The sequence below is a fragment of the Rattus norvegicus genome, chromosome 2, assembly GCF_036323735.1.
Source record: "Rattus norvegicus strain BN/NHsdMcwi chromosome 2, GRCr8, whole genome shotgun sequence".
NCBI lineage: Eukaryota > Metazoa > Chordata > Mammalia > Rodentia > Muridae > Rattus > Rattus norvegicus.
This window is the reverse complement of record NC_086020.1, coordinates 26847675-26871460: the sequence shown is the minus strand read 5'-3', so window position 1 is coordinate 26871460 and position 23786 is coordinate 26847675. Positions and strand designations below refer to the sequence as shown.

The 23786-nt window shown below is 46.7% G+C and overlaps 1 protein-coding gene and 1 long non-coding RNA gene across 4 annotated transcripts in view; one reads left to right on the top strand and one right to left on the bottom strand.

Annotated features, from left to right (window-relative positions):
* The window catches only part of Arsb (arylsulfatase B), a 159288-nt gene that overhangs the window by 24222 nt on the left and 111280 nt on the right, over positions 1-23786 (bottom strand).
* LOC120100667 (uncharacterized) lies at positions 360-23351 on the top strand. The gene is made up of 3 exons (XR_005500508.2): positions 360-497; positions 21498-21701; positions 22561-23351. It is a non-coding gene; the product is annotated as an uncharacterized LOC120100667 (long non-coding RNA).

Sequence of the window (23786 nt, the reverse complement as noted above, 5' to 3'; positions counted from 1 at the left end):
AACAAACCCTGAATCCTTTCAAACAACAATAAAATATGTTTTACATAAGAGAGAGAGAGAGAGAGAGAGAGAGAGAGAGAGAGAGAGAGAAAGGGGGGGGGAGGGTGTGCTAGGTAGATTCCTAGGACAGTAGTATAGCTTTAGAACGCACATCTCCACAAGGCTGTTGGGAACGCCAGGGCCTTCTCTCACATTTGCTGAACGGCATTAACAAGCAAAGAGCCTAATCCTATAATCACATCAGGTTTATCTGACACTGATCTACTTTCCCATTTCCCACTTATCTGTGGCGAGAATCAGCATGCCAGTAAGACCCACAGGCAGCTTCCGGTTGCTGCCCTCCGGCCCCTGCTTTGTGATTTGACAGCAGGCCTGTGAGAAAGGCTGTGCAAGCACAGAGAGAGAACACCGCAAAGCTGGTAGGAAGACCGACTTCGCTGCTCTTGGGTACTCTTATTCCTAGTTCTTCCCCTCCCACCGATCTTCTGCCTCTCAAGGTACCATTCCATGGTAGTAGGAGGTGCTGCTGAGAGAGAGAGAGAGAGAGAGAGAGAGCGCAAAGTTCACTCTTGTCAGAGCTGGGTTTTTCTGTTGTCTGTGGCTGACGAGGAGAAGTGAGAACGAGAGAGGGTGCTGTGGGGATACACTACACTCGTGGTCAGCCTGTCATGTCTGTCACCTGATAAGGGAATTGCCCAGGTGAGCTGGGACGTCCATGGGCAGGCCTGAGACAGTACCTGGACAGAGGTTGCAGAGTGACCTCAGGAATGGGACACCCCAAACAGTTGTTATTGTTTTGTTTTAGACTTTAACATTCTATGTGTGCGAGTGTTTTGCCTGCGTGTGCGTGTGCGTGTGCGTGTGCGTGTGTGTGTGTGTGTGTGTGTGTGTGAACACCATGTATGTGCCTACTACACGCAGAGGTCAGAAGAGGGCCTAGAATGAACCACCCTATGGTGCTGGGCATTCAACTCAGGTCCTCTGCTCTTATGTCCTGAGCCATCTCTCCAGGCCTGAGACAGCAGAGTTCTTAACACTGCAGGACGGTAACGCTGCGGTGGACCTCGTGAATCCTGCTACTCTCTAGCTGGGTTGCCTGGGAGCAGAAACAGCTTAACCTGCCTAAGGTTCACTTTCCTCTCTGAAAACTGGGAATGCCAACACCGACTTCCATGGGTTGCTATGAGCACTGAATGGGCTGACAGTTATCAAGGGGTACGGGGTAGGTTGATGTCATTATGCAGGTGAATGTAGGTACAGGATAGAATGATGCCTGTCATTGGATGAGGAGGAAGGATGGGCAGGAGAAAAGTTTTAGAGAGGAGGAGACCAGAGAAGAGAGAGAGCAGCTGAGAGAACATGGCGGCAGATGTTAAGCTTTCTCTCTGCACATCTACAGGTTGTTAGGACTATTCTTAAGGGATGATGTGTACAGGACTTTGTATGTCTAGATGAACAAAATATATCTTATCTAGGGGGTGGTTTCCATCCTTATCAATTGGTTGTAAGTTTATGGTGTGGATGTATTATACATTGAGTAATTAACATACAAATCTGGTTGTCGGGTTCTGGTTTGTTGAGTCATGACTTCACCAGGTTGTTGGGAGTGTGAGCAAGTCCATGACAGGAAGTCATGCTAGGCTATAGAAGGCTTGGGGCTAACATGGCCCATGGAACGCGCTGGGGTAACAAGTCACCTAAGGGACAGTGTGTGAAGGCTGACACAGAAACAGCAAGAGTGCGTGGATCCTCGTCGAGTGGGAACTCATGGGAACAAGTCGTGAGATTTTTTTAATTATATCGCCACAATAAGGAAGTGAGTATCTGACATAAAACAGAGAGGAAAGACTAGCATTGCCATTATTGTTGAAAAGATCCCTCTGGGCGAGTCTCCCCTGGCCCTTACCTTGTGGTTTGGTAGTATTAAGCAGACTAGCAAGAATAAGCAAGCGCCATTGTCCAGGGTCCTCTGACGGACATCACAGTCTCATACCTGCTTTGATTTTGCTCTATAGCAGAAAAGGCTAACATCAGACTCAGTGGGTAGCTCAGGCTGGCCTTAATCTTATAGTGACCCTTCTGCTTTGGCTTTCCAAGGGCTGGCATTATGGTATAAGCCACCATGCTGAACCTCATGGTCACATCAACTGCCTCAGATGGAGTCCTCGGAAACTTCCCAGGCACAGGACACAGTGTCTGGATTTGGTCTCCTATCCTGAGCCTGTTACAGCAGTGACTCATTTAGCCCCTTTTATGTCTTCGGATTTCAAAACCCTGTAGCCACGCCCCACTCAACCCTACTTCTAAGTTCCCAGTTAGTCGTTCTTCTTACCCTTTTCTTGGTTTGCCACCTGCCCCCGTGCATCCCAGCCTCCTGTGAACTTTCAATTGTCTGTCTTTCTTGTGCCCTAACTGCCTGGTGGCCTCTGGAATGTGATGTCTACACTTGGTAGTCATTGCAGCCACGGTATGCAGGAAGTCAGCAGAGATGGCAACTGAAATAGGTAGCTACCTCTGTCCTTAACCACTACACTGTCACCATGCTTACAAGTCCACCGAGTCTCCCTCTGCTCTCTCACAAGCACGCCATTGTGTGCAGGGCCAGGAAGGTGAGGATGGCCAAAGGCAACAGGGAAGCAGAGAACATCCATCCCTATCATGCTAGGGTGTGCTGGTGGGGGACATGGGTTGTTAAGGAGAGGGCAGGAGAAACCCCACCCTGGAAAACACTATGCTAATGGACTGGAGAGCCTCTGCTCTAGAGGGAGACACAATGGAAATGTTTGGGAGGTTAAATAATTCAGCATGGAGCCTGCCTTCCACGGTTCATGTTCCTGGCTGGCCAGAGGTCTGGCTCTGTCAGAAAGTCCATCCTCACAGGGGAGCTTCTGACTGGCCTCAGTTCTATTGTCTTTCTTTCCAATGCTCCTTTGCCAGTTCCCCTGGGATCCCAGGCACATTGTAAATGGCGCCCTTCCCTATCAGCTGCAGTCAGGGTACAGGTGATTGTCACAGGAGACAGGCAAGGGATGAGCCTCAAAGGCTCAACCTTCCTGATGCTGCAATCTTTTAACTCTATTACTCATGTTGTGGTGACCCCAACCATAGAATTATTTTTGTTGCTACTTCATAACTGTAATTTTCTGCTGTTATGAATCATAATGTAAATATCTGTGCTTTCTGATGGTCTAGGTGACCACTGTGATGGGGTTGTTCAACTCTCCCCAAAGGGGTCATGACCCATAGGTTAAAAACCACTGCTCACAGGGCACCTTGCCCACAGTTCAGAGCACAGTCCTCTGTCTAGACCTCCACGCTGTCCTTTAGCTCCATGTGAAGGGAGAAAGGAACCAAATTTCAAAGACCGTGAGACCTATTTGACAGAACTTAAGGGACGGTCTTTCAACGGGAGCCAGTAATTGGCCTCTCCTAACTAAGGGTTGTCATGAGTGACCTTCAACAAAGCAAAGAGACACAATAAGAGAAAATCTAAGACAGGAGGACCCAAGAACAAAGCAGCCTTTTCGCTAAAACCATCTTGTTATGAAAAATATCAGACATACTGAAAAAGCTGAGTATTATCCTGACCCCAACTCTTAACAAACAGCTTCCTGCGACCATGTTTTCCTCTTGACTCCTCAGTCTCTCCTTCCCACATTATTTCAAACCCACTGTCAAATGTCATTTCCTCTGTAACTGTTTCAGTATGTGCCTAAAAGACAACGAATTTTTAAAACAAGCACACGTATAATCCCAGTAAGATTGTCACACTGAAACTGGGTCAATATGGAAAGAAGAGTAGACAGGTCTCTGGCAGCTCTTAAACTTACAGTTGACCTTTGAAAGTCAAGCTCTGCAAGATTTTCAATCTGCGTTGGGATGGGGGAGGAGAGGAGAAGAGCAATAAATGTGTGTGTGTACATGTGTGTGTGTGTGTGCTTATGTATGTATGTATGTATGTATGTATGTATGTATATCTGTATGTATGTATGTACATAGGGCAGAGGTCAATATTGTTGGTTTTGTTGTTGTTGTTCTAATTCACTGGATCTCCACTTATTTTTGTTTTGTTATAGTTTTGGTTTTATCCCAGTCTCTCACTGGACCTGCAATTCCCCTCTTTAGCTAAGCTCTGGCCAGTGAGCTCCAGGGACCCACCCAGTTCCACTTTTAGCTCAGGAACCACAGACACATTCTGTAACTCGTTTTATATGAGTGCTGGAGATCTGAACCCAGGGCCTCCCGCTCGCACGGCAAATGCAGACTGAGCCATCTCCCCAGATCCCGGTCACTTTTTCGATGAAGTCTGTGGGTAGCTGGTAGGCGCGTGTCAGGCCGAGCCCAGCGTGCTGGCAGGGGCATCCTGCACTGGGTGGAGTGAGGTTCTGTCTGTGTTGCGTTTATGCCTCTGGGACAGGGAGCATCCAGCAGGGCAGTCCACTGACCTCTGGAGCCACAGGCGCTTCCAATGCTCTGGAAGGCCTCAAGGGGTCAATTTCAGAGTGAGCCCTCAGTACAGGGGATCTTCCTGCCTCAGAATGGGCCTCAGTGCTATGCTTCAAGGAACTGGCATGACTTTTTTGCCAGACCTGTACTGGGTGGGCAAGTCACCAATAAATGTCAACCGGATGTCCCACTGGACCTGCTTTTATTTCCTCAATTAATCAGAGCCAAAATGTTAATGAATCAAAGGCTTCCACCTTGGTATGAACCGGAAAAACAGATGCTTGTGAGAGATAAGCTTCGTGCCCAGGAGTAGACTGTGAGAAACACCGAGAGGTATGAACAGGCCTCCACGTCTCTGGGGGACAAATGACCCTATTGTGATGAGCTAAATGTGTAGAAAATGCTGAGGTGAAACTCTACCGAGAAAGGTAGTGTGATGGTGGGCAGGAAGGCCCAACATGGACGGTCCACCGAAATGGGTCTCAAAGAGTGAGTGCAGTTTCACCACACAGAGATGCAGAATAATACAGGACGGGCCAGAGATGAGCATGAACACTAACGGAAGCCGAGGGCACATGGCTCAGGGAGGGGAGGGGACAGTGCCAAGCACAGCCCCACCTGCGTAGAGGCTCTGCAGTAAGGACTGGTGTCAGCTTTGCCTTGGGTCAATATCAAGGGCTCACTGAGGGGCTTTCCATAGGCAACGTGACAAACATGGAGGAAAGGCCAGGCCTGGCTGGAGGTGGAGGCATGAGGTGACTGCCTTTCCACTAGTTCTCACCTCTCGTGAGTATCATCCTGTTCAGGTTGCCAGAGTCAGGGCCTGGCCTAACACTAGAATGGAGCCCCAACTGTGTGGCTTGGGACACTTGCCGTCTCACTCCAGGTCCTGCTGTGATCACAGTGCCCTGGCTATAAGCCCAGGAGACAGGACTTCTGTGCCTGCAGGTCTAGCACGGCCCTCTACCTGTTGATACACTTCTTTCCTGGCCCTGTGATCCTGGCTGGCCTTAGGACTCAGTGGCTGTTGGTGTGGACAGAGGCTAGTGTGTCAGCTATGTAAGCAGGACCCGGCTCAGTCCCTTCCAGGAATCCTCTGTCATTTGTTTTCAGGGGACAGACGCTGAGCCTGCTGAGCAGTGAGTCTGAGCCGTAAGGCGAATGAGGGCCAGAGAGACTTAATCTGTATCCAGCATGGGCTTTTTGACCCTGGTTAGGTCCCAGGACTGCTCACTGGTTGGGAAATGGCAGCTAGAACAAGCCGGTGGGAAATCTGTGCCCTGGAAGGCAAGCAGACCCCGTGCCCAGGACGTATTTTTTCTCGTTTGCTTTGGAAAGAGGCTGTCTCAAGTTTGGAAATCCACATTCCATTTGGAAAAGCAGACCAGATTTCTGCTGACAGGGAGTTTGGCAGGGGGTGGGTTTTGTCTGTTTTTGCCATGTGAGCTCATTTTCTTGGGGGGGGGGAGACGACACAGCACCCAGTTCTTGTTCAAGATGCCATCAAGGCTGTACCTGCAGCCACAGGACTTTAATTCTAACTGAATGGCTTTTGAGTTTTTATTTTGTATGCATTTTAAGAAAATATAACGCAAAGCCTTCCTTCTGCAAACAGTGAGAGCCGCCTGGGAACGTGTGAGTTGAACGTCTTTACTGGAATCCACTACAGTCAGCCTTCCTGTGCTTTGGGGCCGTCCAGCGACTTCAGCCACAAAGCCCTGTGTTCAGTTGTTTTATAACGTGACTGAGGTTGGATTCCTCCCAAGCTCTCAAAGATCTTGAGTCTTTGACCTAGTGCTGTTAACATAGTTAAACTTTTTCCTACACAGAAAGTCTTTAAGAAAAAATTCAACATAACAATTAGCAATACAAGAAAAGTTAAGTTTCTTATAGAAAATACAGGACCTAAAGCATTAGGTTAAACTTCAAATTTGGAGTGAAAAACGATTTAAGCTGTAGGCACACCAGACTGGAGAGGCAGGTGGAGGGCAAGAGGCCTGTCACCTCATATGCACCCACCAGAAAGCACCACCTCAGGGTTACAGTGTCTGAGGTCCTTCCCCTCAGGGAGAACAATGGCTGCTCATGCTTACAGGCACATTCACAGGCTGAGGCTTTGTGGAGGAAGGGCTGTTCTGGACAGAGATGGGGCCTTTACTGTAGGACGCCACCAAACAGTTAATTCTACTCTGATATCAGCTATGAGATGAGTGAATAAGGATTGTACACAGTGGATTTATAACACAGTCAGGGTTTTGGGTTTCTTTTGTGGGTTTTCTTTTCTCTTTCTTTCTTTCTTTCTTTTTTTTTCTTTTTGACAAAAGTAGTGACTGGGGACGTCTCAGATGGAGAAATAGCCATGTTTTTAAACATTTGCATCTGTGAGTTGCAGAGGCTCAACATGAAGCAGATTTCCTATATCCACCAAACGCCATTCTGGCATGAGAAAGTTCCCTCGCCTAAAGCAAACCAGATGTGTGAGTGGGACATGCCAATTCTCCTAGGGGTGTATCAACATCAGAATTACAGAGGACCTCGGGAACTATATATTCTGTGAAGCAATGAGCACAGAATTCTGACCACATTTTATCCCTCCAAACATTGAAAGCAGAAACTTAATATTGGAAAAAGGCAAATTATTAGTGTAGATGAAAACCCATTATCCATCCATGGTGTCAATGAACTCTGTGCCAAGTGAACTGACCCCATGCTGGTTTCACTATTCTGAGTCTTTGCCATATGCTCTGCCAAAGATGTGTGTTCAGATCCATTTGACTGTTCAGGCAGTTATAAAGCATCATATCCCTGTATGTGCTTCTAATGAGGAGAGACAATGGCAGGGTCACCTGCACCTGTGATCCATAGGCAGGTCGCCATGGAAACAGGAGCATGCACACAGGCCATCTCATCTGAAGTGTATGTCAGAGTTTAGGCAACAATAAGCAGGTGCCTGGCAGTCTGCAAGTTCCCCAAAAGGCATGACAATGTACACTGCACACAGGCACCACAGAGGCACCACAGGGGCTCCACACAGGCACCACAGGGGCTCCACAGAGGATCCACACAAGCACCACAGAAGCTCCACAGAGGCTCCACACAGGCACCACAGAGGCTCCACACAGGCACCACACAGGCACCACACAGGCACCACAGAAGCTCCACACAGGCACCACAGAAGCTCCACAGAGGCTCCACACAGGCTCCACAGAGGCTCCACACAGGCACCACAGAGGCTCCACACAGGCACCACTTAGGAACCACACAGGCACCACACAGGCACCACAGAAGCTCCACAGAGCCTCCACACAGGCACCACAGAGGAACCACACAGGCACCACACAGGCACCACAGAGGCTCCACACAGGCTCCACACAGGCTCCACAGAGGCATCACAGAGGCACCACAGAGGCTCCACAGAGGCACCACAGAGGCTCCACACAGGCACCACTTAGGAACCACACAGACACCACAGAAGCTCCACAGAGGCTCCACACAGGCACCACAGAGGAACCACACAGGCACCACAGAAGCTCCACAGAGGCTCCACACAGGCACCACAGAGGCTCCACACAGGCACCACAGAAGCTCCACAGAGGCTCCACACAGGCACCACAGAGGCTCCACACAGGCACCACACAGGCTCCACACAGGCACCACAGAGGCTCCACACAGGCACCACAGAGGCTCCACAGAGGCTCCATAGAGGCACCACAGAGGCTCCACAGAGGCTCCACAGAGGCACCACACAGGCACCACAGAGGCTCCACACAGGCACCACACAGGCACCACAGAGGAACCACACAGGCACCACAGAGGCTCCACACAGGCTCCACAGAGGCTCCACAGAGGCTCCACAGAGGCATCACAGAGGCACCACAGAGGCTCCACAGAGGCTCCACAGAGGCTCCACACAGGCACCACAGAGGCTCCACACAGGCACCACAGAGGAACCACACAGGCACCACAGAGGAACCACTCAGGCACCACAGAGGCACCACAGAGGCTCCACAGAGGCACCACAGAGGCTCCACAGAGGCTCCACACAGGCACCACAGAAGCTCCACACAGGCACCACAGAAGCTCCACAGAGGCTCCACACAGGCTCCACAGGGGCTCCACACAGGCACCACAGAGGCTCCACACAGGCACCACAGAGGAACCACACAGGCACCACACAGGCACCACACAGGGAGAAAGGTGGGCCCCACAGAGCAGGCCCCACAGAAGAAGAATTTTTACAGTGAGGTAGATAGGAGGGAGAAGGGATGGACTCTTCAGTGAGTGACCATCTGAATCGAGGCGGGGAAAGATTTCAGACCTATCCATGTGTGAGGTGAATCTATATAATAGATCAGGAACAGCCACACAGTAATGAAGAGGGGTTTAGCTCAGATGATTCAAATCACCTCAAATGCTCGTCACAATACAGAAACTCACAGGGACAGCCTATTCTCTCTCTCTCTCTCTCTCTCTCTCTCACACACACACACACACACACACACACATACACACACATACACACAGGCACACATACATAAAGGCACACACATATACACAGGCACACACACACATGAACACACACAGAGATACACTCAGAGACACAGAAACCCAAGCACACACAAAAACCACGCACTGACACACATAGACATGGATACACACAGAAACACACACACACACACACACACACTATTAGATACATAAAATACAAGTGGGAGAGTTCAGTGCTTAAATTGTCTGGGCACATAGGAGTATAATAATCACTGACAATAAAAAGTTTATAGACTGATTATACAGATAATATATAGAAATATAGATATTTTCACTAACAGTTTTTCTACACAATGCAAATCAAACCCTGGGCTTTCTTTACCTGAAGCCACACAGAACTCGCCAAGTAAAAGTCCACAGCACTGATTCATCTTCGAATGACAGAATCCTGTGGCACTACAAACTTTCTGCTTCTTCCTTTTACGATGAATAGTAGCAAGAAAGGGATCTCTCAGCTTCTTATGGTTTTGATAAGGCATAACATATTTTTAGGAATTGTACTCCAATATTCATATTTGAATTGAGGAAGAACCAGTTCTGAGGAGAGGTGGTGTGTCCATCAAGCACCCTTTAATAATAACAATTTAATGACGCCTGTAGGAAGAGAGAGTTGTGTCTACGGAGTATGTGGGTAGACGGGGCGACGCAATGCAGAGGCTGACCAACTGTTCCCACATTTTGTTTTAAGACTGTTTCCCTTGGCTGCACTGATTTGTCGTGATGTCTTCACTGTGAAGGCTGCCACTTCTGAAGGGAAATATGCAAGGCAAAAGAACATGCTTCTAATGAAGGCCTTTGCACTCCAACTTTATAATCAGATGCTATTGGGGTCTCCAGAATTTCCCAACAGAGCAGGCATGTAAACAAACAAGGCTCATATAACACATTGGCACTGCAAGTATTTCAAAGGTGAATGATCTTTTTCACATGTGCATGTGCAATACTTTATGAAATGTTCTGTAAAGCAGCCCAATAAGAGAGAAGAACAAGGCTGTAGCTCAAAGTTCATCACAGTAGGGAAGCCATTCGACTCAGTCTGAGCTGCCTTCAGCTGTCTCGACTGTGTAAGGCTACCAGCCTCTGCACACACTCCCACCCAATGCCCTCTCCACGTTCTGCTAGAATTGCCCACTCTGATCTTACTCTTTCACTTGTCTCCCAACTCCTCCCACATACATCCTTCCCTTCGTTCTTTAAGGCTCAGTTAGAACCTGATTGGTCCTTTGTTTCGATCTTCTGAGGACCTCTCTGTCTAGTTCTCTTGACGCCTACCATCTTTCTCACCTTTGGTTTCTCTGCTTCTTGTTTGGTTCTTTGGCGTCCACCATGGACGTTAATAACTCATCTTACACATGTTGATGGTCCAGCCCCGGATGCAGTGTTCTTTGGACAGGAATCTATGGCTTAGACTCTTTTTATGACAACCTTCCTCAAAGGACAGACCCTGAGAGTCATATACACTTCAGAGTGGTGTGTGTGTGTGTGTGTGTGTGTGTGTGTGTGTGTGTGTGTGGTGATCAACACACTCAGGGATCCTGAGCTATTTAGAGGGAGGCTCTAAGGAAGCTGCACTTTTAACAGGTTGCCCTGGAGATTTTTATGTACGGTAAAGAGTGTGTACCACGGTATGTGGTATGCCAGGTACCAGACACAAGGGAGCAGGAAGTATTTGTTGATCATGAAACGGCATAAAAACAAGAAAACAAAACAACAACAAAAACCAACCCCCGCCCTTCCCCCGAAGACGGAACTCAAGCAACAAAATAATAAAATCCATCAATCAATGATACAAAATAATGTACAAAATTAAGAGCTAGGGTGATTCAGTTTTGTATCACAACCCAATTAAATTTTCAGGAATTCTTTTGCATATAAAGTGATATTTTAAAAGGAATTTCTTTTTTTCTGGTCCCATGGCTGCTGAAAAGGTAAAATGTCTCCCCCAACCTTTCTCTTTCTCCTTTTTGAGTGGTGGATATTATTAGGAAGTGCTTTCCAGCCGAACTGAGCCCTAACACCCTCCCTAGGCACCTCCTCTCCCTTCTTCCCCCTCCCTCCCCCTCCCTCCCCCTCCTCATTACTGCACACCACCCACTTTTTCTTTAGGAGAATCTTTTCTACTCTCCTCACTGTGAGGACCAGATCTGGAAGAGCAAGGACGCCCAAGTTTTCAGCGTCTTGTTTAAAACAGAGCCAGACACTCCTCTGCACCAGTGAGGTGGAGGGAGGCAGTGCTCAGAAATTAGCAGCCAGTGGGGTAGCCTGTGGAAAAGCTGGAAACAAGCCTTTGCACCTCTGACTCCCCACCCCCACCCCACACATTTCCCCAAGGACAGCTCTTGCAGAAGTTTTTATCTGATTTCAGCCCTTCATCAGGTCCAGACCAGACAATAGGGGCAATAAGGAAGAGTCCCAACGTCACTGAGCACCCAAAGTGTAAGCGTGTGACACTGTGTTTTGAATAAAGGCAAGACACCTGGGGAAATGGAGAAGCCTTCGAAGAGCTATTATCTCTGGAGAACTTCTGAGGTGGCAGGAGGCTGAGATCTGAGCCACACAGCCTCTGAGCCCTTCTTTCTATCTGCAGTCCCTGCTTCAGGCACTTGGGCCTCATGTAAAGTTATTTCCTAGAGATACGTACATTTCTGTATCGGGATAGCATTTCCAGTCAAGATGCCTCAGCCTCTAGGAACAGTTAAAGAGGCAAGGGACCCGTCGGCTTCGATAGTCTGCTCAACTGTAATGCTCACCAATGAAAAAGTCTTTTCTTTCCGTTCTCAGCTCAGTAATCTGATGTAGCCAGCAAAAGCTTTCCTCTGGCTCCCAGAGGCATCTCACATCCCTGTCTCTCCCACCCCATCTGCAGCCTCAGCAGTCTGGCCTTCGATCTCCAGGTATCATTTCAAGGTCAGACAGAGTCACATCCGGGACAGTGGGTGGCCAGGTTCCAAGACAGTTCCCATGGCATCTGGCCTCTAGTGTCGCTGCGCTGGTGTGTTATATTAGGGGCAAAGGGTGTTTTTCAGTACAGTGACTAGTCCGTGACCTTAGAAGGGAGACCACTTGGAGGGCCTAACCTAATTTTACCCAGGAGCCTTTGAGAACAGTGTTTTCTCTGGCTGAGAGCTATCAAGGAAGGGAGAAAGCCTTTATACTGGAGAATCCATAGCAGGAAGGTTTTCTAATGCAGAGTGGGGCCAGAGAGGACAGGAAGCAAGGTCTTGACTGTCCCTAAGTAGAGGGTGGGGTTTCAATCCTATAGCTTCAGCCACTGCTTTTTGCCAGTGACCTGCACAGCTTCAGAAGCAGAGCTTCCCAGAGCTTCCCCGTGGAACCCAGCCAGATCAGCAACTTGCTGTTAGTCCGGGGAGACCCTGAGTTTGTCCGGTCTGTTGCCCGAGAGACCATGAGGTAGGTACTAGGCTTCATTTTAAGATGAATTCCCAGAAATACGCCACACAGAAGTGTGGCATGCATGCAGGGACCTCTGGAACTCCTAAAATTACATTCTATGTGCTTTCCAGATCTCGTTCAGTCAATTAGAAGTCTACCTAGAGGAATTATATATAATCATTTGGCTGTATGGCACTCTCTCTCTCTCTCTCTCTCTCTCTCTCTCTCTCTCTGTGTGTGTGTGTGTGTGCGCGTGTGTGTGCGCTGGTGATATGGTATTCGGAGGTTGAGTCTTTGCCTAATATGTATAGGGTCCTAGGCTCTGCCTCTAACACAGAAAAAAAAAGAGAGGGGGAGGAAAGGTCACTAATAGAGCAAAAGTGAGTGAGGAAAGAAAGCTTGTGACTAGTGTATTTATTCACCCACCTATTGCACACACCTGTCTCCTGTCTGTATCCATACCTACGCCAATCTGCTTCCTCATCCAAGGGAGCTTTGGAACTCTCTAGTAAAGTCTCTGTGTTGCGCTCCATCCTGCCTGACTCCAGGATCCCGTGGGCGTTAGGGAGAGAAATGCAGACAGGTCTAGACTGAGACCTTGAAGAGCTCCGCGCAGTGAGACCTGGTATGATCAAGGGCCCTGTCTATACGCTTCGATGGAAATGAGTCAAGAAAATCTTTGATAGACAACACAGGCTGCTTGGCCTCAGCAGTGGAGACTGAGCTGGGCTGGTACAACACTGGATGCCTTCCTAAGATCTGAGGTGGATATCCCACATGTGAGATGGGAACTCAGAGGCTTGGCCCCCATTTCTGCTCAGGCTAGCTAACCATGTGATGAAGCTTGGCAGGGCGACTCTCGAGGACCTATGTGTTCCTGTCTTATTTCTCCTTTCAGAAATCCCACTTTCCTTGTGTTTAAACCGAAGAAAATCCATCAAATAAAGTGCCTCTTGTTTTCAGGTGAGAAGTGGTTTTCGGGCGTGCTGCTGGGTCCCTGCTTCATAACTAAGCTGCCTCCTCCTTCAGCCACTCTCCTCGGCCTCTTCTGAGTGGTGACTTCATTCTGCTTTGCGTTCTTGTGGTTGTCCCCATATGTCCCCATCCTGGTGGGTTCCAGCTTCTTGTGAGTGACATCTCATTTGTCTTTCTATCTCCATCTCCCCACAACACTGCACAGTGGACACTAAGTACAAGCGGAAGGGGCTGCTTGGATTGGATTGACAGCTGAGCTTTCCTTTGCTGTTGGGTTTTTGGTTAAGGTTTCTTGATCCAGGGAGATGACCTTTGTCTCAGTCTGTTCCTGGCGTCTCCTTGAAGGAGCAAGAGGCCACAGGAGCCCAAGGCTCTACCATCCAGAGGAGGCTGGATGTCAGAGCAGGGGAATAGCTGTAGAAGGAACACCCGTCCCTCCTCTCAGCCGCCTATAAGCTGGACTCCTTCTTCAAAGGGAGCTCTCAGCCTTGGGCAGAGGCCAAGTGTGTTCTCTGAGCAGTGAGAGTGGGACACAATGCAGGGGCTGTAAGCAGAGTGAGGGGAGCTTTCCTGTCGATTTATTGTTCAAAACATATGTTTCAGGAGAAATAGTCACCAAGATAAAATATGTAATAAATTCTGAACTGTGAATAAAAAGCATTCCTCGTTGGCCTCTATAATATGTATATATATATATATATATATATATATATATATATATATATATATATATATATATCTGTCAGTTAGTCACTCAGCAAACCTGGCACAATCCCTGATGTTAGCCCAGAGAGTCTGCAGAGCAGGACCCATCCACAGTCCATCTCCATAGTAACAGAGCATGGTTCTGGGAAGCCAGCCTGGTACCACAGAGAAGGAATGGACAGTCAGGAGCAAAGCTAAGTGGGGGATGAGTGACCGGGTGGCTAGCTTTGGAAAATGTACAAAGTAGTCACGGAGAAGGAACCAGGGCATTCAGAGACCTCGGTAGCCTATAGGGCTTGCTACGGTTAGAATGCACGGTCTCCTGAAACGTGACCCCAAGGTAGTGAGAGGTAGGTTCAAAAGGTGGCGTGATTTGGCTTCTCCACCATGAATAGGACGGATGGGGTTAGTCAGTGTCCTCACAAAAGGACCCGAGGAAGAGAGAGAGAGACACTTCCCCTTTTTTACCTCTGCCCTTCTGGCCCCATTTGCCTTACAGAGGTCACAGCCACAGGGAACCATCTTGGACTTGGAGATTAAGCCCTTTATAGACACCGCATCTGCAGATACCTTGATCTTGGGCTTCTTGGCCTCCAGAACTGTGAACAATAAATGCCTGATATTTATGAGGTGTGTGACCTGTGGTGTTTTGTTATAGCAGCAGGAAAGGATTAAGACAGAGGTATGCAGGGAAGAGGTCTGGCTGTGGTGAAAAGGAATAGGCAGACATGTTTAAGGGTTCAGCTGAAGGCACACTGTGGCATGATTGGCTGAATGAACCACTGGCTATGGTGCTGGTTGGAGGACGCAGATCCTAACGGGCTTCCTTGGCATCCTTGACATATGTAGATGACTCTCTGTTATGGGGCTGATGTGTACATTGTGACTGTCCGCATCCTTGGTCTCTGCCCATTAGTGACTACCAAAAAGCTTTCTATAAGTCACCATGTCAAAACAGCCCCCATACAAAGTCACTGATCTCTGCTTACTAAACCGAGGGGCACTAAGGCGTAAGGCAAACAAAAATAGAACAGACAAAGCATTTTCTATGAAACCATGTATGTGGGGGGGTGGAAGCAGTATGCATGTATACAATTTCACATGTCTGTATTGTTTAAATGAGTAACTGAGGATTCTGAAAGGGCAAATTAAATTTGTTAACAGTGGCACCCAGCTGGGGTCATGGGGAACTCTGGCTTTGTCCATACTGCTTGGGTCAAAAGCAAAATGAAAGGAAGGAAGGAAGGACAGAAGGAAGGAAGGGAGGGAGGGAGGGAAGGGAGAAGGAGGGAAGGAAGGAAGGGAGGGAAGCAGGAAGGGAGGGAGGGAAGGAGGAAAAGAGGAAGGGAGGGAAGGAGGAAGGGAGGAAGGCATGTCCTTGAGGTTAAAATTAGCTAATCAGTGGAAATTGAAGATATGGGGAAAGCATGTGTTTAGAGGTACAAATGATGCAGAATTAAAAGAAGGAACTTTCAGGATGTGGGAAAACCTAGCACTGCTAAATTCAGTCAAGCTCTGAGTGTGCACTGAGAAGGGGCTGAGTCACTTCCAAAATGCTTGTACTTCGAAGGTCACAGTTCCAGCCGCAGTTAAACACTGGAGTTTCTCTTTCTGTTTTTCTGACGCACGTTTCTTTAATTTGCAGTGCTGTGGTGTGTGTATAGCTTTCTGTGAGGACAGTACTGATGCCACTGTGAAAACTGTCACTCTGCAGAGGTGGCAGGACCCGAGAGTGAAAGCTTGACTTTGAGCGCATGTGGCCTAGCACGCTTGCTGCAGGAATGTATCTGCTTTTCATTAATTTGTTTCTCATTTCCCCCCACTATCTAGGGAACATTTATTTTCCCTGAAGCAAAAGGATCTGAAATGTCAGAGGTTTTTCTTGGTTCTGCTAGGGGAATGGGCTGTTGAGCAAAAGAGATTTGTCTTGTGGAAGGAGGCATTTTGTGACCTTTTGCCATTGTGTGGCGATAATGAATTTTCTGACAAACCTGGAAACCTTGGGTTTCTTTGTTAAAATAATAAGCTTTGAGGAATAACTCTGACTTAGACCTTTGTAGAACTAATCAAGTACAGATTTTGGAAGAATTGATGAGTTTGGTCTTTATCAAGACACCTAATTTATTACTGTCGCATACAGACCTATACCGTTTAGAGAAATCAAATGATTAACTCCAGCCCCAAGGCCCTGAGCAGAGTTCCCACATGTGTGGGGGTGGGGGAGGGGAGTGGTGTCCAACCTGAGCACAGTGTTGCTTTGTTTCTCTTCTCCTTTATCCCTTTTTAAAAGAGTTTAATTGCAAATGAAATACATACAGTGAATTAGGTCAAAAGGATAATGAAAATTATCTACCCTTGCACTCGCCCATGCGAAGGGACCATTATAATATTTCTGTATATTCTCTCTAATCCTATTTGATGCCTCTATTAATTTTTTATAAACTGACATGGAATAGAAAACACTTTTACTTTTTATTGGACCAGAGTGTTTGCCACTAATCTTTAAACACTCTGAGTAGGAAACACAGGAACAATAAATTCTCCCAGTTTCCCTCTGATTGTGGTTAACTGATGAGACCTGCTTCTTACATTCCAGGAAATTCCTGCTATTTTCAAGAGGTACCGAGACTGGGCCCAGAGAGACAGCCTGGGCTCTTGTGATGGCATTGGGTGAAGCTGTTCTTTGTCTTCTGAGATATAATGTCAGACCAGCAGGGGTCTCAGATACTGCTCTGATGGTCACACGAATGCACAGGTGTCAAAGGATGGGCCAGAGTGACCTGCCATCCCTTTGACAGAGGCAAAGGCAGGGGAGCAGCCTCATGGGCACACAGAAGCAGAGCTTGCTTTTTCTAGGAAATCTTTCTGGGAGACCGGGAAGGCTTGTCTTTACCCAGCCTCAGCATTTCTATAAGACCACAGGAGTCTCTGTGAAGAAGTCAGAGTCTCAGGGAGACTCTGGGAAGAAGCCTACAGCCACCTTACTTTCAATTCAGGAACCTCTTCCAGGTAGATACTCAGCTCACTGCCATTTATTGAGACCCTAAATTTTCTTTCTGCATGTTGCTATCATAGGACATTGTCTTAGTCAGGGTTTCTATTGCTGTGGTAAAACACCATGATCAAAAGCAAGATGGGGAGGAAAGGGTTTGCTTGGCTTACATTTTCATATTGCCGTTCATCACTGAAGGAAGTCAGGACAAGAACTCAAACAGGGCAGAAACCTGGAGGGAGGAACTGATACAGAGACCACAGAGGGGTGCTGCTTACTGACTTGCTCCTCCTGGCTTGCTCAACCTACTTTCTTACAGAACCCAGGACCACCTGCCCAGGGATGGCAATACCCACAATGAGGTGGACCCTCCCCCATCAATCATTAATAAAGAAAATTCCTTACAGCAGGTTCTTGTGGGGGTATTTTCTCAATTGAGTTTCCCTCCTTTCTGATAACTCTGTTGTGTGTCAGGTTGATATAAGGCTAGCTAGCACAGACACCAGGAAAACAGGACAAAGAACTATGCATCTAAGTCAAGCTCCAAAATTGTCCTGCCCGCTGATTTGAATTGTGTTTTGGCCAGACACACCTCATTACACTGAAAAACGTTATGGCATTTGGATAATCAGAGCCAACTTAAGAATTTTGGGGAAGCATTTATAAACCCTTCAAAAATCAGGTATGAGACTTAAGGTCTTGTGTGTGGTGCTAGGGATTGAAATTTAGGGGTACTGAACATGTTAGGCCAGTGCTCTACTACTGAGCCAGATCCTTAGCCAGCACTGAAATTTAAAGTTTTATGTCTTAAATAGATTATGTATATCAATTATAAGCTTAATCTTTAAATTAAGGGATTTGTTCAAATCTGGGATTTGTCCTACTCACATTGTGGTCAGAAAACTAGCCACTCAGGTGGGCACTACTTAGAAATTCATCAGAAATGCTGAATTACAGGCTGGAGAGATGGCTCAGAAGTTATGGGCATGCTCTACTTGTCCTGGGTACCTGTGCCAGAGAACCCAAGTTCTATTCCCAGCACCCACATCAGGTTGCTCACACACACCTAAAATCTCCAACTTCTTGGGGATCTGGTTGGTGTCTCTGGCCTCCTTAGACTCATGTATACTCTACCCTCCCCCACCACGACCACATACATAATCTTTAAAGAAAAGAAAAAGAAATGCTGAATTCTGAGCCAGAAAATCTACAAGTACATTCAAAAATGGGCAGTATTTGTAGAAGAGCTGAGTGGTAGACCAGATGTCTTGAATGCAGGACTAACTACCTGACAGTTACAGGAATGTTCTTAGGAGCTGCAAGTGCAGTTCACAGCTTGCTCTTTTCTTTTTCTGAACAATAGTCTAATTTCTTACATGACCTTTGCACTGTCACCTTACTGAGTCAGCATCTGTCCATTACTGAAAAGCACTACACCACAGATACTGTATGTGATTTTCCTGACTTGGAACAACAGTGCCAAGGTTATTACATTTATTGGGCTAAGAGGATGGTTGGTGTGGATTCCTGAAGCACACTGACATAATTTAGTACATTCTGACAGACATTATTAGAACTTTAAGGAGTGTGTGTTCCTTTACTTGCTCACTTCTATTTCTAGAAACCAAGCAAACCATGGGCAATATAAATTCTCAGGGGTGTTCAAAAATGGTCTAAGGCCAGGAATACATTATGCATAGCAGTTAAGGGAGTTTAAACTCAACCCCCATTGGTTTCTAATTCATCTCAATCATTAAAACTTGATGAAGTGCTGTTGAGCTATCTGAAGGAAAGCAGATACTGCATAGTGGAGGAGCTGATGTCATCCTTGGATCTGTCAAACCATCCACAGTTGGAAAAGTGATTTGTTTTCAAGGGAAAACGTACAATCATGAAAAGTACAATTCTTAGATTTGCTTATACTCCCTCCCAAGAGTCTGGTGATTTATATGCATTGTTTTTCTTTCTTTTCTAATTTTGTGCTCATTGTCAATATTTTCATTTCAAAAGAATGTGCATTTATTTGAGCTCGAATGCAGGACAAATGCTGCTTTTTATTATTTGTGGAGATATGTGGAAAAAATTACCTCATAAATTTGAAGATATGGCTGACATTAGATAAAGGGAAGAGTCTAGATTCATTTTCAATCTCTAACATTTTAAAACAGTTATTCACAGAAGTAAGTACTATATTCTAACTTGTTCAAGAAGCAACTCAGATGTAGTCCTCAATTTCTGAAAGTGAAATATATGTGTATTATAAGTAAATCTTTATTCAGTCAGAAGATCATAAAGGAAGATGGGGCTTGAGCTGGCTTCCCTCTTTTATTATTCATTTTTCTTTTGAGTATGAGGCCAGGTTTGTTTGGTAAGTACTGAGTTATTTTTGGAAGTTTTTATAAAACAATATAAACCCAAAGACTTGAGTTGAATTTAAGTAGTACAAGTAGTTTTAACTGCCTATTTAAATCACTCTAAGTTCAGATAAGTGTTAGTCTCAAGTAAATATACGATCAATAGAGTCCTACCCATGCCTTCTTGTGTCTCACTTGACTGGTATTTCTTAGCTCTTTTCAATCACGTACTTTTAAAGTATATACTTTTCATGTATATATTTGTGTGTTTGTGTGTAGAACATGCATATGAACACAGGTACCCCAAGATGCCAGAACAGGGTGTCAAGACTGGAATTACAGATGGTTGTGAGCTGCTGGGATCTTAACTAGGATCCTCTGCAAGAGCTGTATGCACTTTTAATCACTGAGCCATCTCTCTAGTCTGGATATCTCTCTCTGTCTCTCATTTTTAAGGTCTACCAGAGCTTTTTGTTGTGTCTAGATACTTGGTTATATATGTGAGTATGACTGATGAGAATGTCTGTCCTTAGGAAACATGGTTTAAATATCTGTGGGAGTATACAGAGGACCATGAAATGAAGCCATTGTGAGCTAAGATCTATTTCTCTCTTCAAGTTGTTCATGGCAAGCCCTCTGTCACAGGGACAAAACAGCTGACCGGTAAGGCAGTCCCCAAGTTTACAGAGATAAGGTATCCATAGTGTTTTAAAGTAAAAACCACTCAGCTCTACTCACTGATTAGATAATAGCATGGAGCATATGGAAATGTGCCAGAATCTGAAAACACTCCCAATGAAAGAAGACGGACCTGTGACTTAGAGATAGAGGAACAGCATACGCACATTATTCACTACAGAGGGCGTAAGCAGACAGCATCAACTCTGTTGTGTCTCCCTTCACATGCCTGGCTGCCTAGGCACTTGCTGTGTACCCCCATCCAACCTTAAACTCTTGATAACACAGCATCAGCTTCCTTCTAGGAGAACAGGCATGGGCCACCATGCTTGGCTTCATTTGCAAGTTTGAATACACATTTTAAAAGAACTTACAGGTCTGACAAGAAGTAAAAATATTTAAAAGGATAATAAAAATGCTGGTGATTGAATTATAAAATACATTAATACCCTTCAGAGAGTAGCTATCCTACAGTGGTGAGGCAATGGCTTCCTTGTGGTTCTGATTTGCACTTCCCTTAGGATTTCAGGTGCCAAGTGGTTCTTAGCAGTGGCCATGCTCTTCCTCTGGCTATCTGTGTGTATACCTTGAAGGAGCAATTTCTGTTCAGGATCTTTGCCCCCCCCCCCACACCCTTTAAAAAAAAAAAAACCACAGGCTGATTTCTTGCTATGGAGGTGTTCTTGTGAATTTTGGAGAGTAAGTTCATCCAAGATTCTTGATTGGCAAATGTCTGCAACATTTTCAATCTTTATATCCAACTTGTATCTGTGTAAATACACGTCAGGGACAAGGTCCTGAAGTCTGAGGTGCAGGGTCAGCTACCTGCCAGGTGTGGGATGATGTCATTATGCAGGTGAAGGCAGGTACAGGATAGAATGAGGCCTGTCACTGGACAAGAATGAAGGATGGGTGGGAGAAGAGTTTTAGAGAAGAGAGGAGAGGAGAGGAGAGGAGGCAGCTGAGAGAACATGGAGGCGGATGTTAAGATTCTACTCTGCACATTTACAGGTTGTTATGAATGTTCTTAAGGGATGGATGTGTACAGGGCTTTGTATGTTTAGGTGGGCAATTATATCTTAGCAATTGGATCAGAGGTTATTGTGTTGTGTGTTCTTTCTTGTAGCAAATTAAGTTCAAGAGAGTATGTGGTGGCTGGAGACACTGGGCTGCATGGAGTTGGGATGTGTGTTTCTGGCATGGTGAAGCCTGCCTTAGGAACTAGGTGGGTAGAGAGATTGCTGCCAGGCTCAGAGAGAAGCCATCGGCAGTGTGATATGGGATAGAGTAAAGCGGGTGAGAGGCTTTGCTGTCTGAGATGAGAATATCTACCCAGGTATTTTGGGGCACTACAGTGCCGGATTGTAGTTGGGGTAAAAGAAAGTCATTTTTTTATAATTTTACAGCAACAGCCAGGTACCTGAACAGTGCGGCCATCTCTCCTACACTCTGGCTAGGATCCACAGCCAGAACCTACTGCACAGTGAGCGCCCATCTCTCTGCATCTCCGAGTCTTCCTCTATCTCTTCTGTGGCTCTGGGGCCTCAAGCAGGATTGCAAGGTTGGGCCTGAATGGTGGAAACGACAGCTTCCAGGCCTCTTCCAGAAATGTGAGCAGCCCCTCATACTCTTTCACCTCTGCCATTTCTCCTTGGGCAGGCAACCCTTCAGTAAGGCTTCAGAAGGAAGGGGACATAGAGGCTCTGGATCTGGAGCTCCTACAATGCTCTGGAACCTGTACCCATGGCCTACTGGCTCAGCTCTCTGGGACCTTCCTGGTTGTTCTGCACCTTCCACACCCTCTCCTCCTCTGCTCCATACTCCTCAGCCTGGAGGCTCCAGGTGGCCCTGTGCTCCATGGTGGAATATGTTTTCAGGTCAGGCAGTGGGGATATTTGGTGCAGAAGTGGAAGAGTGATGAGTCCAAGACCCTATTTGCCGTTCCTTTTGGCTGATGTGGAACCTTTTCCACACAGATAGGCAATGCACACGTCTTATGCTAACCACGCCTTGGACAACTGGTCTTGGGATCATTCGTATTCAAAGATGGCCTGGATGAAATATATGAAAACTTTCTGTTGTGTAGTCTCTTCCCACAAGCAACAAAAGGCAGCTTGGTCTCAGTGCTCACCCGGAGCCTTAGGAAGCATCTCAGCTCATCAAAGCTGCTGGCTCCCGGAAGGAGACGGGCTGCAGAGAGGCCAAAGGATGTGTAGCAAACGTTCAATTGTGAGACAACCGCTCCTTGATTGCACATTAGCAGTGTGGCATGCACCTTGTCCTTCTGATGCAACCACTTTCCCATGTCTGCTGTGGAGCCGCCCGACAGACCAGTGCAGGGCAAGGGGATGGTTAGCGCACAGCTTGATACAGAGATAAAGGGTAGCATCACGCTGGGAGTAATGGCTTGGCATTGACCCTAATGTTCAATGAGACAGTCTCAACCCATCACTTTCTCCATGCCCGTAGGTACATCCTTGGCTTCCTTCGAGTGCTGATCGTTTCCTTTGTAAAGCAAAGGAGCAGATAACTTGTTCTGGAGTTGCGGCTGTGAGCTCAACCATAGCTTGGAATCTCTGTGTCATACCTCTGCTCCTCCTGATTGAGGGAGGCCCAGCTAAGGCATCCCCCTTGTTGAGGAACTGAAGAACTTCAGCCTTTCTATCTGTGTGCTTCTGGAACACTTCTATGAGTGTTTGACTAGCAGAGGGGCTGCCTGACTTCAAGGGGTTCAGGGGGCGCTGACTGCAGAGCAAGGCAGTCCACCTCTAAAGATGCAGATGGTAACTTCTACACGTTTCTACAGCACTGGGTTTTCAGTCAGACCGGAAGTGCTGAATAACTGCTTTGTCACTCCCTGTGTGCTCAGGAGATTTCAATCTGCAGCGGAAGCAACTCCATCATTCAGATCTTCTCTACAGAGGATAGCAACAGGATCCTCGGCACAATTTTGCTTATTCTGTACTTGAACTTCAAGTATTACCAGATAGATAAAGTTACGGGGAGGATGGGCCCGAGTGTGGGTAAGGTGTCTGCATATGTTTGGGTGGGATAGGATACTTCTGGCGCCCACCTCCTGGCCTGGTTTGCTTGCAACCAAGCCTGTCTGCTTGGCTCTGAATGCTCAAGTCAGCTCTACTTCCAGGAGAGCATGCTCTTTGTGCCCTCGTGGTGAGCCACCTACAGCCAACAGTTTCCACAGTTTCCATAAAACATCTTCATGAGGAAGCCGTACAGTAAAAAAAAAAAAAAAAAAAAAAGGATTGCCATCCTAGTAAATCTTCCTCAGTGCACAAAACTGAGAATAAGGTACTGTGTATGTTTGTGGATATGGAGTGTGGGGGGTCAGAATGTGTATGTGGGTGTCTGTGTAAATGACACACAAGAGGGGAGAAGCCACTTACAGAACAAGAAAAACTTCTTGCAAATCATATAGGTGGTAAACAGTTAAAGGTTAAAGGAACTTCAAAAACTATAGCATTAGAAACCCACATAAGGGGCCGAAGAGATGGCTCATTGGTTAAGACTACAGGCTGCTCTTCTAGAGGACCTGGGTTCAATTCCCAGCATGTACATGGTAGCTCATGACTATCCAGAACTCCAGTTCCAGGTAATCTGACAATATAGGCCAAATACCAATGTACATAAAATAAAAGGAAACAAATTAAGAAACCCCATATAACTCACCAGAAAAA